We start from the raw sequence: 18,992 nt of genomic DNA on the forward strand, positions 1-18,992 counted from the left end.
CGAGCTCGGAATTCTGCCCGAACCCAGAGTACTCCCCCGTGGTAAGAGTAGATGGAACTAGAGATGGAACTGAAAGAGAGGAGATGGGGTGGAGGTGGGATGCTGATAAACTGTCAAGGAACCAGTGTGGGATCTGCTGATATTATCCTGTCCTAGATTGATTATTGATTGCTCCCCACTGGTGCTGATTGGGTTAATTAACTGCACCTGCTCCTCCCGAACCTTGTTTATCAAACCTCATTAAATGGTTTACTGACCATGGTATTACTGTGCTCAATTGGCCTGCCAACTCTCCTGACCTGAACCCCATAGAGAATCTGTGGGATATTGCGAAGAGAAAGTTGAGAGACGCAAGACCCAACACTCTGGATGAGCTTAAGGCCGCTATCGAAACATCCTGGGCCTCCATAACACCTCAGCAGTGCCACAGGCTGATTGCCTCCATGCCACGCCGCATTGAAGCAGTCATTTCTGCAAAAGGATTCCGGACCAAGTATGGAGTGCATAACTGAACATAATTATTTGAAGGTTGACTTTTTTTGTATTAAAAACACTTCTTTTATTGGTCGGATGAAATATGCAAATTTTTTGAGATAGGAATTTTGGGTTTTCATGAGCTGTATGCCAAAATCATCAGTATTAAAACAATAAAAGACCTGAAATATTTCAGTTGGTGTGCAATGAATCTAAAATATATGTAAGTCTAATTTTTATCACTACATTATGGAAAATAATTAACTTTATCACAATATGCTAATGTTTTGACAAGGACCTGTACATTCTCCCTCTTATTCCCATTTGGTAAATCTTAATCATAAGTCCTTGTTTCCACAACATATCGTACGCCTTCTCGACATAAAAAAAACAGATAATATAGTTTCTTTATTAATTTTAGCTTTTCTAATTTCACTCTCTAAACATTATAGCCATATCTATTGTGCTTCGTCTCTTTCTAAACCCACTTTGATAATCCTTTATCAATTCCTTTGTCTCCAAATAATACTTTAATCTTCCATTTATCATTTTTTCCATAATTTTCCCTACATGTGAAGTTAAAGCAATCGGTCTATAACTTTGATAGAATATGTAAATAAACCGAAAAAACACTGTTATTTTACAGGTATTTCCTGCATTATTATGATCAAATACCTTCATTGTAAAAAAATCGTAAAAAAAGGGTCAAATGACTGGCAGCTACGGCTGCCAAACAAAAACCATAACATTAAAGTAAAATATGCTAATTTAAATAAAGTGTAAAAAACTTTAAAATAAGTTTGATGTCACCATGATTGGGATCAGTGTCTGCTTTAGTTGGGGTCATGACTCTTGAGATTTAACTTATGCTTTTCTCTGGCTGCTTTAACTGTGTATTTGATACACGTTTGTCATAAATGCTGGAGAAAATATCAGATGATCTTGATCATTAATTGATGATGTTATAGTCATCATATGATGATCTGATTCACTGATATGACAGTCAAATCTCTGTATATGATAGCTTAGATTACAGAGTATGTAGGTGAAATTTAGCTTTATACAAAGTTTTTAATTAATGTCATAATTTTTCACATGACCCTTGAATATTGTGGTATCAGTATTATAACAACCTGCATTTAAAAAATATATATATATATATACTACACAAAAAAAGCTTTGTGGTTTTTTTAGTTGTATAGAGACATGAAGAATCAACATATGAATCTCAACAATGGTGACAACCAAAAAACTTTTTTTTTAATTGTCACCATTGTTGTGATTCATACGCTGATTCTTGATATTTGAGTGAGTCTATATGATCCTGTCAAATATTTTCTGTATAATGACTTCATAAAATCTGAGTATCACAGCACTGGAGAATGTTTTATAGAAGCCTTGTCATGCAAAATGAATAACTAATATTTAATGACATCAGATATTGTACTTCAGATGGTATCAATGGAGCCGGACTCTACATGATGACTATACTCACTACTAAGCGACCAACATTATCTGACCTGAGTTTCTCTTAGACGCTTACGACAATAAATATGCATCAGAGACACACAGTTAATGCAGCCAGAGAAACATTAAAGTTCAACACTAAAAGTTCAAGAGCCCAACTAAAGCAAATACTGATCTCCATCATGGTGACATCAAACTTTATTCTTTTCAATAAAGCTTCAACTTCTAAACCTCTGTTAATTCTCATTAATAATGTTAGTATGAAAGAAATAAAGTCTGGATTGTAATAAGTGAAGATGCTGCGATCCTGAGAGATCTGGTAGTGTTTAATGTTCTGTTGGGGTTTAAAGTGTTTCTGTATGGTGTGTTTCGTGTGTCACCATTGTGTTGAAGAGTAGAGCCTGAGCTTCAGTCTAGGATGAGCAAATAAACACTGATGAAATGCTGCATGTTTCTTTATTTAACTGACAGTAACTGTGTAGTTGCTGATGTAGTGACGTATATAGTCAAAGCAAATCTTGCATGTAATTAACTGCATGTTTTTCAGTAAATAAATCAGAAAATAAATGTGAAATAACTGTGTTTTAACTGTGTGTTTCTGTTAAAAAAGATTAATGAAGATTTCTGTAAAAGTATTTTGCACTTATTTAAATTAAGATATTTGACATTAATTTTATGGTTTTTGTATGGCAGCCGTTGCTGACAGTCATTTGACTGTTTTTTTTATGGGATTTTTTTACAATGAAGGTGTTTGATCGTAATAATTCAGGAAATAGTTGTAAAATAACCGTATTTTTCTGTAAAAAATGTAAGGAAAATTTCTGTAAAAGTTTTTTGCATTTCATTTAAATTACGATATTTTACTTTATTTTCACGGTTTTTGTTTGGCAGCCGCAGCTGCCAGTCATTGACCGTTTTTTTACGATTTTTTTTTTTACAGTGTTGGGAAGAGGGGTAGCAATTTTAATAAGAGAAAATGTTGAAATTAATTCATGTGAAGTATATAATGACAAAAAAGGCAAATGTAATAGGATATGGGATTAAAATTACACAAGGTGATAATGAATTTGTGATAATTAACTTGCATGCACCTACGCATGAGGGAGAAAAAAGGGAATTTTTTGAGGGAATTAGGATTTTAACAAAGAAATGGAATAATTTAATTTTAGTTGGGGATTTTAATACAGTTTTTAGTAAGATTGACATGGCGGATGGGATGGTTTTTAAAACAGATGTGGGAAGGAAAGCGTTAAAAGAGATGATGGAGGAGAGAAATTTGATTGATGTCTGGAGAGATGAAAATGAAAGAAAAAGAGACTTTTCCAGAAGACAATTAGTAGGGAATTTCATGTGTCAGACAAGAATAGATTTTATTTTGAGTGTAAGGGAAATGGAATGTTTTCTGGAGGAAATTTGTTATAAGGATACCAGTTTGAGTGATCATAAGATGCTTTTATGGAAAATTGATTTTAGTAGAGAAAAAAAAGGGCCTGGTGTGTGGATTTTAAATTCAGGAATACTGGCAAATGAAAGTTACAGAATAGGAATTGAAGGAATATTAGAAAAAGAGAAAGAGGATGGAATGTACTTTGAAGATAAAAGATTGTGGTGGCAAAATGTAAAATATGAAATAAAGAAATATTCTATGAATTACAGTAAACTGGTACAGAGGGTCAAAAAAGCAAAAGAGGTAAAAATAAGGGCAAAGCTAAGAGACGAGACAAATAAAAGTAAAGTACAGATAGAACAGATAATACGGTGGGAAGAAGAGCTAAGGAAATTTGAGGAAGAAAAGTGTAAAGGAGCAATATTAAGAAGTAAGGCAAAATATACAATTGAAGGAGAGAAATGTACAAAATTTTTCTTTGGTTTAGAAAAAAACAGAAGAAAAGCGGAATCGATAAAAGAATTACAAAATAAAAAAGGAGAAATAGTGAAGGACATAAAAGGGATTTTAAAAGAGGTAAAAGAGTATTATGGAGAACTTTTTGGAACAAAAGGAATAGATGAAAAAGAGAAAAACCTATTACTAGAGTGTGTTACGGCTAAAGTAAGTAAAGAGGATAAGGAAGAATGTGAAAAAGAAATTAGCAAAGAGGAAATTATACAAGCTATAAATAGTTTAAAAGGAAGGAAAAGCCCAGGCACGGATGGGATAGTAAATTGAATTCTATAAAGTTTTTAAAGAGAGAATAAGTGAAATTTTACAAGAAGTATATCAGGAGATTTTTAAGAAAGGGGAAATTGACCAGAGGATGAGTATGGGATTGATGAAATTGATTTATAAAAGGAAAGGAAGTAAAAATATTTTAAGTAATTTTAGGCCAATAACGATGTTAAATACAGATTTGAAAATACTAGCTAAGGTTCTTGCAAACAGACTTAAAAATATTTTACTAACAGTCATAATGACTAACCAAGCGTATGGGGTGAGAGGGAGAGATATTGCAGATATTACAGGTGGTATAAGAGACATAATAAGTTATTTAAATGAAACGCAGGAGGATGGATATGTTGTTAATTTAGATTTTGAAAAGGCTTTTGATAGGGTAGAACATAGGTTTTTATTTTCAATTTTAGAACATTTTGGGTTTGGGAAAAATTTTAATGATTGGATAAAGATTTTATATAAAAATGTAATGACAAGAGTAAAGTGTAATGGGTTTTTAACTGAACCTTTTAGAATAACCAGGTCTATTAGACAAGGATGTCCACTTTCTGCACAGCTGTATACTTTGGTAGCAGAACCTATAGGATTAATGATTAAAAAAGATAAATGTATAAAAGGTATTAGAATAGAAGAAGGCAAAGAAGAAAAAAGGATATTTCAGTATGCAGATGACACAACGTTGTTTTTAAAAGATTTAGAAAGTGTGAAGGAAGTAATGAGAAAAGTAGAGAGATATGGAAAAGGAACAGGAGCAAGAGTGAATGAAGAAAAGACAGTGTACATGAGGTTTGGAAGGGTACCAAATTTGGTTGGGGTTGTACATTTTGAGGAAGTAAAAGAAACAAAAATTTTGGGGGTGACTTTAGGGAAAGATGAGAAGGGGGCAAGAGAAAGAATGTTTGAAATGATGGTGGGAGAAATGGAGAGGAGATTAATTTTTTGGAGGGGAAGGATGTTAAGTTTGAAAGGGAAAATTTTAGTGGTAAATGCATTAATGTTATCTAAAATGTGGTATATTTTAACTGTTAGTGCAACACCAAGATGGGTGGAAATGAGATTGAAAAGATGCGTGACAGAATTCGTTTGGGAGAAAAAAACCCCGAGAGTTGCATATAACACTTTGATTGGACAGACAGATAAAGGAGGGATGGGGTTAGCTGATGTAGAACTAAAGAAGAAAAGTATGAGGATCAAAGTGGTGAAAAAATATATAGATGAAGAGGAAAAGGGGGAATGGAAAGAAACAATGAAATATTTTTTGAACAAATGTGGGGAGGTGAAATTGGGGGATAGTGTTTTATGGATGAAAATGAAGGAGTGGATGTTTAAAGGAGTACCAGAATTTTATAAGGAAGTTTTAAAAGCTTGGGGTTTTTTCCTCTCTAAGGTGGATTTTAAGCCAGAGGGGAGAGAAGAGATTTTAAACCAACCATTGTTTTTTAATAAAAATATTGTGAATAATGGGAAGGAAATGATTTTTAAAAAATGGTGGGCGGTTGGAATTTCAAGAGTAAGAGATATATTGTATGAAAAAGGGACGGATTTTTACCAATGCAAGTGATCATTGATGAGTTAGAGGAGGCAAAGGAAGAGTATGATATAAGTTGTGTAAAGAAACAATATGAAGAGATGAAAAATGCAATACCTAATGAGTGGCTGAATAAAATACAGAGTGGGGAGAGAAGAAAGAAGGGAGAATTGAAATGTTTTTTTATAAATCAAGGTAAAAGAATGGAGTTAAAATTGGGGAATATGAAAATGTTTTATCATGTTTTTATGGAAGAGGCTTTTAAAAAGCCGAATTCAAATGAGATGTGGTTGAGACATTTTAATGGTTTGAGTGAGAAAGAAATATGGAAAAATATGAGAGGGGTTTTAATAAGCACAGAATTGGAAAGCTTGAATTATTTTATTAGGCATAATGTTATTTATTCAGAAATGAGACTGTGTTTAATGAAAAAAGAGCTAAATGCATTGTGTAAGGTGTGTAAAAAACAAGATGAAGGTTTGCTGCATTTGTTTTTACTGTGTGAAAAATTAAGTGCCTTTTTAAAAATGGTAAAGAATACGATAAATGAGCTAAGGGAAAAAACAGAAGAGGGAGATTGGCAAAGAATTTTGATGTTAGGAATGGAGGAGAAGTGTAAAAACAAAGAGGTTATAAATCTTTTATTTATGCTTGCAAGAAAGGCTATTTGGAAAAGAAGGAATATAGTTAAAATTAGAGATGTTGCGATAGATGTGTGGATTCTATATAAAAATATGGTGAAAGACTATATGTTAACACTATATAACTATTGGAGATTGGAGGGAAAAGAAGAAGTCTTTTTTAAAATGTACACAAATGAAGTGGGAAATATATTTAAGAAATATAAAATAGAACTAGACATATAAAGGAGGCAAAGAATTTAAGATCTGGTTGGGGAAAACTGTAACAAATATTTCTGAGATCAAGTTGTTTTTAATGAGAATTGTCTGTATTTGTGCACTTTGTTCTGTATTGTTTTAAGAATTTTTAATAAAAAATAAAAATAAAAAAAAAGTCACGCCCGATCTCGTCTGATCTCGGAAGCTAAGCAGGGTCGGGCCTGGTTAGTACTTGGATGGGAGACCGCCTGGGAATACCAGGTGCTGTAAGCTTTTTTGATTTAAACAAAAAAAGAGTCCCTGAGCTTCTTCAGAAAGCCTTTAAAAGTCTCTGAGATTCTTCAGAGAGCATGAAAGAGTTTGAGTTTTTTCAAAAGTTCTTCTTAGTTTTCTTCATTAATGGTCTTACCTTTTAAATAGCCCAATTTTGGCAGCAGTTTTCGCTTACGGCCATACCACCTTGGTCACGCCCGATCTCGTCTGATCTCGGAAGCTAAGCAGGGTCGGGCCTGGTTAGTACTTGGATGGGAGACCGCCTGGGAATACCAGGTGCTGTAAGCTTTTTTGATTTAAACAAAAAAAGAGTCCCTGAGCTTCTTCAGAAAGCCTTTAAAAGTCTCTGAGATTCTTCAGAGAGCATGAAAGAGTTTGAGTTTTTTCAAAAGTTGTTCTTAGTTTTCTTCATTAATGGTCTAACCTTTTAAATAGCCCAATTTTGGCAGCAGTTTTCGCTTACGGCCATACCACCTTGGTCACGCCTGATCTCGGAAGCTAAGCAGGGTCGGGCCTGGTTAGTACTTGGATGGGAGACCGCCTGGGAATACCAGGTGCTGTAAGCTTTTTTGATTTAAACAAAAAAAGAGTCCCTGAGCTTCTTCAGAAAGCCTTTAAAAGTCTCTGAGATTCTTCAGAGAGCATGAAAGAGTTTGAGTTTTTTCAAAAGTTCTTCTTAGTTTTCTTCATTAATGGTCTAACCTTTTAAATAGCCCAATTTTGGCAGCAGTTTTCACTTACGGCCATACCACCTTGGTCACGCCCGATCTCGTCTGATCTCGGAAGGTAAGCAGGGTCGGGCCTGGTTAGTACTTGGATGGGAGACCGCCTGGGAATACCAGGTGCTGTAAGCTTTTTTGATTTAAACAAAAAAAGAGTCCCTGAGCTTCTTCAGAAAACCTTTAAAAGTCTCTGAGATTCTTCAGAGAGCATGAAAGAGTTTGAGTTTTTTTCAAAAGTTCTTCTTAGTCTTGGTCTAACCTTTCAAATAGCCCAATTTTGGCAGCAGTTTTCGCTTACGGCCATACCACCTTGGTCACGCCCGATCTAGTTGGTACGATCCAGGAAGTGAGCTGGCTGCAGTTGGAGAGGAAGGCTCTCCCCCATTTTTGTTTTTCTATTTGTGTTTTGTTTTTCGAGTTTGTTACTTTAAGTTAGTTTTTTTCGCTTTATTTTGCTTTTCAAACCACCTAACAGCAGCTTTTGCTGGCTGGAGGGTGGTTTTTAATTTTTTTTTGCAATTATGGACGGATTAACGGCAAACGACACTGGACTGGTTGGAGGAACACGCACGGTAATTGACAATGGACTGGCAGGAGGAACACGAATGGCAAACGACACTGGACTGGCGGGAGGAACACGAATGGCAAACGACACTGGACTAGAGAATCGACAAAGAACTGGGAATGGAAAGGATCAAGAAGCAAGGAAAAGATTTGGTGAAAGAAAATATTTAAAAGAGGCAACAGTGATCGTAAGTACGGAGAACGTGAGTGGAGTGAGAGCGGAGGATATAATTAAAGCGATTTCGGAACAAATTGGAAGTGGAAAGGTGTTGGCTGTAAGACCCAGGCAAGGCAAAGAATATGAACTGACACTAGAACAGGAAGAAATGTGCGACGTTTTAATCGATGGATTGACAATAAAGGGAGTGGACTGTGAAGTAAAGAAGCTGCAAAATAAAGATTACGTTGTTTCATTCATGCACCTGCCTGTCTACCTGGAGGATAATGACATTTTGGACAAATTGGAAGGATGGGGGGTTTCCCCCATATCTAAAATCAAAAGAAGGTGCTATCCGGGCACTGACGTAGAAGACGGCACCAGGTTTGTGAAGGTGAGGTTCCCCAAAGAAGTGGCATCACTCCCTTATAGCACAAAGCTGGAAACAGCGGAAGGGCCACAGTACTTTAGGGTGATGCACAGCCACCAGGTAAAGACCTGTCGGCTGTGCATGAGCCCAGGACATCTACTGAAAGATTGCCCAGATTTCAAGTGCTATAAGTGTGAGGAAAGGGGCCATTTTGCACGAGATTGCAACGCCGTCAGGTGCCCGGATTGCCAAGAAATTTTAAATAAATGTGAATGCTGGATGGAGGGAGAGGTAGGAGGAAGGGAAGTACAGGTGGACAGACAGGTGCATGAAGGAAACAACGAGGAAAGACAAGAAGAGGACGAATCACAACCAAAGGAAGCAGAGGAAGGAACAAACAACAGACAAGAAGGAGAAGGAGGAAATGAAAAGGATGATGAACAGATAAGTGAAGAGGACACGCTGTTGACACCAATGGACATATCTTCAAATCATGGACAAAAAGGAAAAGAACAAGACAAAGAAACAGACAGCGAAGGAGAAATAAGGATGGAGGAGGACGAGAAGAAAAAAGTGGAGAGAGGACAAGGACGAAGAAGATTGCTAAAGGTAAAGCCAAATATAGAAACTGCAAGGAAAAAAGTGTTGAAAAAAGGACTAATGGAGTGTTTAAACAGGTTTGAGGTGTTAAAGGAACTGGAGGAGAAAGACTAAGAATAATGGTTTTTAGATATTTATTCTTTTTATTTTTAATGGTACTAAGTTGTGTGACTTTTAATGCGAGAGGACTTTTGAACTTAACGAAATTTGAAAATGTAAAAGAAAAATGTAAAACAGAAGACATTATTGTGCTACAAGAAACAAACTGGAGAGAAAATGTGATGAATGATTTTAAAAAGAGATGGGAAGGAGGGATTTTATACAATAATGGAGATGGGAGGTTTGGAAGAGGAGTGGCTTTTTTAATGAAGGATGATGTTTTTAAAGCAAGTAAAATTCTATACAAAGATACGATGGGAAAATGTATGGTGGTTGAGACAATACATGAAGGAAGAGAATTGATTTTAGTAAATGTACATGCACCAACGGAAGAGAAAGAAAAGAAAGAGTTTTTTAATGTTTTAAGAAGTATTGTAAAGAAGTATAAGGAAATAATAAAAATGGGGGATTTTAACACGGTTTTTAATAAACATGACATGGCAGAAGGAATGGTTTTTAAAACTGATACAGGGAGAAAAGAATTAAAAGCATTAATGGCAGAAAATAATATGATAGATGTGTGGAGAGAAAGAAATGAAAGGAAAAAAGAATTTTCAAGGATACAAATAGTAGGGAGCTTTGTGTGCAAAACAAGAATTGACTTTATTTTATGTACGAGGAATGTGGAGAATTTTATCGAAAATATTAAGTATGAAGACACAAGTTTGAGCGATCACAAGTTTTTATTTTTTAAAATGGACTGGAATAAAGTGCAAAGAGGGCCAGGGATATGGGTTTTAAATACTAAAATGTTAGAAAATGAAGATTATGTTTTAAAGGTTAAAGAAATTATAGAAAAAGAAAAGGAAAATGAAATGTATGAAGAAGATAAGAGAATATTGTGGGAGAACGTAAAGTTTTTAATTAAAAAATTCTCGATTAAGTATTGTAGTATAATACGCAAATGCAAAAGATACAAAGAAAAAGAAATAAAGGAAAGTTTGGAAGTGGAATTGAATAAAGAAAATAAAGATATACAAAAGATAAAGGAAATGGAGGGAAAACTGAAAGAAATAGAGGAAAAGAATATGAGGGGGCGAGGTTAAGAAGCAAAGCTAAATATACAGTGGAGGGAGAAAAATGCACCAAGTTTTTTTTTGATTTGGAAAAAAATAAAGGGAAAGCTGAAACGATTAAAGAGAAAAGAGGAAAAAATGGGGAAATTGTAGAAGGGAATGAAAATTTTTTAGAAGAAATAAGGAATTTTTATGAAGAGCTTTTTAGTACAAGGGGTGTAAAAGAAAACGAAAAAAGGGAATTGTTGAATCAGATAAAAGCAAAAATTAGCGAGGAAGATAAAAAAGAATGTGATCAAGAAGTCAGAGAAGAGGAGATAGAAAGAGCAATACAGCAGCTGAATAAAAAGAGAAGTCCAGGAATAGATGGTTTAGGAAGTGAATTTTATATATGTTTTAAAGAGATTTTAACAAAGATTTTAAAGGAAGTTTTTAGAGAAATTTTTGGAAAAGAAGAAGTTAATGAAAGAATGGGGATGGGGATAACAAAACTGATATATAAAAGGAAAGGAGAAAAAGTAGATTTAAAAAACTACAGGCCGATCACAATGCTAAACACAGATCTTAAGATTTTAGCGAAAGTTTTAGCAAACAGGTTAAAGGAAGTAATGCCAAGTATAATCAAAACAAATCAAGCGTACGGAGTAAAAGGAAGAGATATAGAGGACACGACAATGAGCATAAGAGACACAGTATGGTACTTGAAAGAAGAGAAAGAAGAAGGATACGTAATTAGTTTAGATTTTGAAAAAGCTTTTGATAGGGTTGAACACGGGTATTTATTTGATGTTTTAAAGAAATTTGGTTTTGGGGGAGATTTTATTAAATGGATTGAGATTTTATATAAGGGTGCTTTAACAAGAATAAAATGTAATGGGTTTTTAACAGAATGTTTTAAAATCACAAGATCAATAAGACAGGGGTGTCCACTTTCAGCGTTATTATATTCACTTGTATCGGAACCGTTGGGATTGGCTATAAAACAAAAAGAAGAAATAACTGGAATTGAAATTGAGGAAAACAAGTCTGAAGGGAAGGTTTTTCAATATGCCGATGACACAACGATAATAGTAAAAGGAAAGGAGAGCGTTAAAGAAGTTATGAAGGTTGTAGAAGAATATTGTAAAGGATCTGGGAGTAAAGTAAATGAAGATAAGACGGTGTATATGAGATTTGGTAAAGCTATGATTTTAAGGGATTGTTTTAATTTCAAGGAATTGGAAGAAATAAGGATTTTAGGAATTTTAATGGGGAAAAATTAGAGGAAAGTAAGAGATGAAATGTGGGAGCAACTAGTAACAGAAATAGAGAGAAGGTTAAATTTTTGGAAATTGAGAACATTAAACTTGAAAGGGAAGGTTTTAATATTGAATGTTTTAATGGTTTCTAAGCTATAGTATGTTTTATATGTGTCGGAGATGCCATTGTGGACAGAAAAGAGGCTGAAGAAATGTTTTCTTGACTTTTTATGGGAGGGGAAACCAGCAAGAATAGCTTTTAACACACTTTTAGGGGCAGTAGACAAGGGGGGTTTAGGATTAATAGATGTGGAACAGAGAAAAAATTGTTTGAGAGTTAAAATAGTGAAGAAATACCTACAAGATGAGGGCAAAGCAGAGTGGAAAAAGACCATGAAATATTTTTTAAACAAATGTGGGAATTTTAATATGGGGGATGGAATTTTATGGATGAAAACGAAAATTTGGATGACGGAAAGACTACCAGAGTTTTATAGAGAAATTTTGAGTGCCTGGGGAAAATTTTTAGCCAAAGTCGAGTATGATCCACATGGGAGAGAAAACATTTTAAATCAACCTCTGTTCTTAAACAAAAACATTTTAAAACAAGACAAAGAAATGTTTTTAAAGAAATGGATGGAAGTGGGGATAACAAGAGTGAGAGACGTTTTATATGAATTCAAAGAAGGGTTTTTACCAACACAATTTATTGTGGATGCAATGGAGGAGGCAAAAGAGGATTACAGTGAACAAGAAATTTTAAATACGTATGAAATCATTAAAAGTGCAATACCCAAAGAGTGGATTAAAAGAATAGAATGTATGGAAGGAGAGCCAAAAGAGAAATGTATTTATGTGAAATTGGGGGGAAAAGTGAATGATTTTAAGGAATGTACTGTGAAAATGATTTATTGTTCTTTTAGAGATGATGTTTTTAAAGAGCCAATTGCAAATGAATACTGGGTGCAGAAATTCAAAGATTTAAAAAAAGAGTGTATATGGAGAAACATGAGGGGGAAGTGTGTGGAAACAAAATTGGGATGTTTAGAATATTTTATAAGACATAAAGTGATTTTTACTGAGGCAATTTTAAATAAAATAGGAATTGAGCAAAACGCTCTGTGTAAAGTGTGCCAGGAAAAGGAAGAGTGGATTTTACATATATTTTTATACTGTAAAGAACTGGAGGAATTTTTAAGGAAATGTAAATGCTTAATTAAAGAGTTGACTGAGGAGTGGGATGAAAGTGTAATGGAATGGAACAGAGTTGTGATGTTTGGTTGGGAAAAGAAGTGTCAAAACAAAAGTTTTATAAATCTGTGTGTAATGTTGATGAAAAGTGCAATATGGGAGAGAAGAACTGTGGCTAAAAAGGAAAAAATTGTGTTGGATGTTTGGAATATGTTTAAAAGGAAAACTGAATTGTATATTGAAAGATTGTATGTTTATTTTAAATGTGAAAATATGTTGGATGCTTTTTATGATATTTTTACCCCAAAAGTTTGTTGTGTCCTTAAAGACCAAATGTGGAATCTGCCGGGAAGTGATGGAGTTTTTTAAATAATGTATGTAAATGAAATATATGTGATGTAGAGATGTATGTAGAAGAAAATATGTATTTTTTATTGTATTTATTTTTATTTTATTTTATTGATTGAAATTTCTTAATAAAAAAAAAAAAAAAAAAAAGTCACGCCCGATCTCGTCTGATCTCGGAAGCTAAGCAGGGTCGGGCCTGGTTAGTACTTGGATGGGAGACCGCCTGGGAATACCAGGTGCTGTAAGCTTTTTTGATTTAAACAAAAAAAGAGTCCCTGAGCTTCTTCAGAAAGCCTTTAAAAGTCTCTGAGATTCTTCAGAGAGCATGAAAGAGTTTGAGTTTTTTCAAAAGTTCTTCTTAGTTTTCTTCATTAATGGTCTAACCTTTTAAATAGCCCAATTTTGGCAGCAGTTTTCGCTTACGGCCATCTTGGTCACGCCCGATTGGTACGTTCCAGGAAGTGTTTGGTCTCAGTGGGGTGGAAGAGGTTCACCCAAAAGTTTTGTGTTTTGTTTTGCGGTTTTGTGTATGTTAAATAAGTGTTTTTGTTTAAGTTTTTCGTATTAGTTTTTGTATTTGTCCTCCCAACAGCTTAGCTGATTGGGAGGGATTGAGTTTTTTTTTTCTTTTGGAGAAATGGAGGGACAAACGGCTATGGATAAGGACTTGGCACGAGAAACACGTCGGAGAAAGGAAAATGGACTGGACAAAGGACAACGAGAAAAGGATTACCCTGAAAAGAGAAACAGAAGAAACTACACGAAGGACGCAACGATTGTGATTGATTTGATGGAGGTACAGGACGGGAAGGCGGAGGATATTATAAAAGCATTGACGGAGAAGGTGGATGTGACGAATATACTTGCGATAAGACCAAAAATGATGAAGGAATATGAAATTACATTTGAGAAAGAGGAAGATATTGAGAAGCTGGATGATGGACTGATAATAAAAGGAAAGATGTGTGAAATTAAAAAATTGAATAATAAGGACTTGGTTGTCTCTTTCATGCATCTGCCTGCTTATCTGGAGGATGACGTAATCCTGCAAAAGCTGGAAGGATGGGGGGTAACTCCCATTTCACAGATTAAAAGAAGATTGTACACAGGCACCAGCATAGAGGATGGAACCAGGTACATGAGAGTACGCTTCCCGAAAGAAGTGCATTCTTTGCCCTACAGCATGAAAGTGGAAACGGAAGAGGGTCCTCAGTATTTCAGAGTGATACATAGCCAGCAGATGAGAACCTGCAGGTTGTGTATGAGCACTGAACATATGATGAAGGACTGTCCGGAATTCAAATGCTTTAAATGCGAGGAAAAGGGCCACTTCGCGAGGGACTGCAAAGCGGAGAGGTGCCTGGGCTGCAAGCTTGTGTTGAGCAGGTGTGAGTGCGACGACGGAGACCAACAACAGGAGGAAGAACTGATGAGCGGGCAGATGCATGAGGCAGACAGAGAAGAGAAGCAACGCGAGGGCATGGAAGGAACGCCAAGAGAGGAGATTGTAAGCGCGGATGTTGAGGGCATAACGGAACGGAGTGGACTAACGATAGACAATGAGGAAACGGAGGAACGAATGGAAGTAACTGGGACTTTGCAAACTGAACTGGAAAAGATAGAGGAGCAAGATCAAGTCACGGAGAAAGAAAAAAGGGACAAAGGAAGTGAAAACATGGACGACGGTGGTACAAAGGGAATAACAAGTAAAAGAAGAAGGACAAGTAAGGTAATTCCAAATTTAGATAAAGCAAGGAAAAAAGTTTCTTTTGAAAAAAGTGATGAGAAACAGGACTGTGGAGAAAATGTAAAGGAAGGAGAGGAAATGAACTGAAAGAATGGGGATTTTTAATTTGTTTATCTTTTATTTTATTGTGCTGAGTATTGTGACTTTTAATGCAAGAGGGTTAATGAACTGTGTGAAATTTGAAAAAGTGAAGGAAATGTGCAAAGAAGAGGATATCATTTTATTGCAAGAGACAAACTGGAAAGATAATGCAATGGAGGATTTTAAAAGAAAATGGGAAGGGGAATTATTTTTTAATAATAAAGAAGGGAAAGGAGGTGGAGTGGCAGTGTTAATAAGAAAAGACAGAGGTATTAAGGCAAAATTGATATATAAGGACATAAAAGGGAAATGCATGGCTGTAGAAATTAAGATAGAAGAAGAAGATTTTATTTTGATAAACGTACATGCTCCAAATGACCAAATGGAAAAGAAAATGTATTTTAATGATATATCTAGAGTAATGAAAGAATGGAAGAAGGTAATAATTGGGGGAGATTTTAACACTGTTTTTAGTAAAATGGACATGGTGAATGGAATGATTTTTAAGTCGGATGTGGGTAGAAAAGAGTTAAAGTTATTGATGGGAGGAAAAAATATGATGGACGTGTGGAGGGAGAGGAATGAAAAAAAGAAGGAATTTACAAGAAGGCAGCTGGTGGGGAATTTTATGTGTCAAACCAGAATAGATTACTTTTTAAACACCAGGAATTTAGAACATTTTATTGATGGGATTTTTTTATAAAGAAACCACTTTAAGTGATCACAAAATGGTATTAATGAGACTAGATTTTAAAAGAGAAAGGAAGGGACCAGGGGTTTGGATTTTAAACACTGATGTCTTAAAGGAAGAGCATTTTAAAAAAGGGACAGAATACATTTTAGATGAAGGAAAAAAAGACTTGATGTACATAGAAGATAAAAGACAATGGTGGGAAAACATGAAATATGAAATTAAGAAATACACAATAAACTACTGTAAGTTGTTACAAAAGGTGAAAAGAACAGAGGAGGAAGAAATAAGAGAAACGCTAAGAAAAGAGTTAAACAAAAATGAAGTAAACATGCAAAGAGTACTTGAAGTGGAGGACAAATTGAAGAAAATAGAAGAGAAGAAATACAAGGGGGCGATGTTAAGAAGTAAAGCAAAATGTACGGTGCAAGGGGAGAAATGTAACAAATTCTTTTTTAATCTTGAGAAAAGCAAGGGGAGGGCAGAAATAATTAAGGAAATTAAGAATAAAGAAGGACAAGCGGTTTTAAACACAGAAGGGATTTTAAAAGAAATAAGCCAGTTTTATGAAGAACTTTTTAAATCAGAAGGAGGAGATGAAGAAAAAAGGAATTTTTTAATTAAACAGATAACAAAAAAAGTCAGTGAGACAGATAAGGGGGTTTGTGAAAGAGAAATAACAACAGAAGAAATTATACAGGCCATAAATCAGTTAGGAGTAAAGAAAAGCCCAGGAATAGATGGAATTGGAAATGAGTTTTATAAGATTTTTAAGGAAAAAATGAGCATAATTTTAAAAGAAATCTATGGAGAAATTAAAAAAAAAAAAAGAGTACACCCAAGAATGGGACTGGGATTAATGAAAATCATTTATAAGAGAAAAGGAGACAAAACGGAATTGAAGAATTATAGGCCTATTATAGGCCTATCACAATGTTAAACACAGATTTAAAAATTTTAGCCAAAGTTTTAGCAAACAGATTAAAAGAGATAATGCCGGATATAATTGAAACTAACCAGGCTTACGGAGTTAAGGGGAGGGACATTGCGGATATCACAAGCAGTATAAGAGATATAGTGGGATATATAAAAGAAAAAGGAAAGAGCGCATATGTAAGAAGTATGGACTTTGAGAAGGCTTTTGACAGAGTGGAACGAGGGTTTTTAATGGGAATTTTAAAACAATTTGGGTTTGGAGAGAATTTTATCAAATGGATTTCAGTTTTATACAGTGATATTTTAACAAAAGTAAAATGTAATGGTTTTTTAACGCAACCTTTTAAAGTTTTAAGATCAATCAGACAAGGATGTCCACTGTCCGCACAGTTATATTCTTTGGTGGCAGAACCTTTAGGGCTTTTAATAAATAGAGACAAAGAGATAAAAGGGATACAATTTGAAGGAAGAAAAGAATTAACTCCAATTTTTCAATATGCAGATGATACGACAGTTGTGGTGGAAAATAGGGAAAGCATAAAAGAAGTGATGAGAAAAATAAAATGTTATTGCGAAGGCTCAGGGGCAAAAATAAATGAGGAAAAAACAATATATATGAAGTTTGGAAGGACAGAGAGTTTAACAGATGTTTTTAAATTTAAGGAAGTACAAGAGATGAAGATTTTAGGGGCAATTGTAGCAAAAAATGAGAAGGAAGCTATTGATAATATGTGGGAAGAGACATTGGGAGAAATGGAAAGAAGATTGATTTTTTGGAGAAATAGATTTTTAAGTTTGAAAGGGAAAATTTTAACTGTAAACAGTTTAATGTTATCAAAGATGTGGTATAAATTGCAAGTAATGTCATTACCAAACTGGGCTTTTAAGAGAATAAAAACGATTGTTTTAGAATATTTATGGGATAAAAAGCCTTCAAGGGTAGCGTATTATACGCTCATAGGAAAACCGGAGGAGGGAGGGATGGGACTGGTGGATGTGGAACTGAAAATGAAAAGCATGAGGGTAAAAGTGGTAAAGAAGTACTTGGATGATAATAATAGAGCTGATTGGAAGGAATTGATGGTATTTTATTTAAATAAATGTGGGAATTTTAACCTGGGGGAAAACACTTTATGGATGAAGATAAAAGCTGGGATGATGGAGGGAATTCCACAATTTTATAAAGAGGTTTTAAATGCTTGGAGGCTTTTTTTGACAGAGGTGGATTTTAATCCAGAAGGGAGGGAAATGATTTTAAATCAACCTTTGTTTTTAAATGACAAAATAAAGATAAATGAGCGTGATATCTATTTTAAGAAATGGATGCAAGCAGGCATTGTAAAAGTGAGGGATATTTTATGGGAGTGGGAGGAGGGATTTTTACCACTACAAGTGATAAAGGATGCGATGGAGGAGGAAAAGGAAGACTATAATGTGATCAGTTTAAAAAAACAATATGAAGATGTTAAAAAAGCAATCCCAGGTCAATGGTTAGAGGAGGTCAACAATAATGATGGAAAAGAAAACAAAATGACGGTGTATCTAAAATGTAAAGACAAGAAGGTGGATTTTAATATGGGAACTGTGAAAATGTTTTATGAGTTTTTTAGAAACAGAGTTTTTAAAAAACCAGGGGCTAATGAGGTTTGGTTAAGGAATTTGAATGGAATTGAAGAAAAAGATGTCTGGAAAAACAGAGCATGGAGTTGGTTAGATGTAGGTTTGGAATGTTTGGATTATTTTATTAGACAAAATGTGATATATACTGAAATGAGATTGTGTATAATGAAAAAAGAAAGTAATGCACAATGTAAAGTATGTAAGAAGGAAGATGAAGGGATTTTACACTTGTTTTTATATTGTGAAAAGCTTAATTTTTTTTTTAATGAACTGAAAGATTTTATAAAAGAATTAAGAGGAAAAGAAGTGGTTGCTGAATGGGATACATGTTTTATGTTGGGAATGGCAGAAAAAAATGTAAATAAGAAGCTTGTGAATTTGTGCTTACTACTGGCGAAGAAAGCAATATGGAAAAGAAGGAAAATAGCAAAAAACAGAGATGTTGTTTTAGATCTATGGGGGCTTTTTAAACCGATGGTAGATGATTATGTGGAAATATTGTACAATTATTTTAAAATGGAGAGCAAAATGGGGGAATTTTATGGAATTTTTAACAAGGATGTCATGTGTGTTTTTAAACAAAAACACTTTTACTTGCCAAAGTATTGAACAAGATGGAAATGTATAAATATATAATGATGTGTTTTATGTAAAGCAATGATAAAACATTTAATAAAAAAAATAAAATAAAAAAGTCACGCCCGATCTCGTCTGAGACAGAGTCCCTGTGCTTCTTCAGAAAGCCTTTAAAAGTCTCTGAGATTCTTCAGAGAGCATGAAAGAGTTTGAGTTTTTTCAAAA

The 18,992-nt window shown here is 34.5% G+C and overlaps 2 non-coding genes and 1 pseudogene across 2 annotated transcripts; all 3 read left to right on the forward strand.

Moving 5' to 3' along the window:
• Positions 1-6,920: 6,920 nt before the first annotated feature.
• LOC143735018 (5S ribosomal RNA) lies at positions 6,921-7,039 on the forward strand. The gene has a single exon (XR_013202891.1). It is a non-coding gene; the product is annotated as a 5S ribosomal RNA (ribosomal RNA).
• A 169-nt stretch (positions 7,040-7,208) lies between these two features.
• LOC143734799 (5S ribosomal RNA) lies at positions 7,209-7,317 on the forward strand (annotated as a pseudogene).
• Positions 7,318-7,486: 169 nt separating this feature from the next.
• Positions 7,487-7,605, forward strand: LOC143734495 (5S ribosomal RNA). Its single transcript, XR_013202392.1, has one exon. It is a non-coding gene; the product is annotated as a 5S ribosomal RNA (ribosomal RNA).
• The last annotated feature ends 11,387 nt before the right edge of the window (positions 7,606-18,992 follow it).

This window comes from Siphateles boraxobius, unplaced genomic scaffold (assembly GCF_051911475.1).
Source record: "Siphateles boraxobius isolate OS27281-9 unplaced genomic scaffold, OSU_SipBor_1 99, whole genome shotgun sequence".
NCBI lineage: Eukaryota > Metazoa > Chordata > Actinopteri > Cypriniformes > Leuciscidae > Siphateles > Siphateles boraxobius.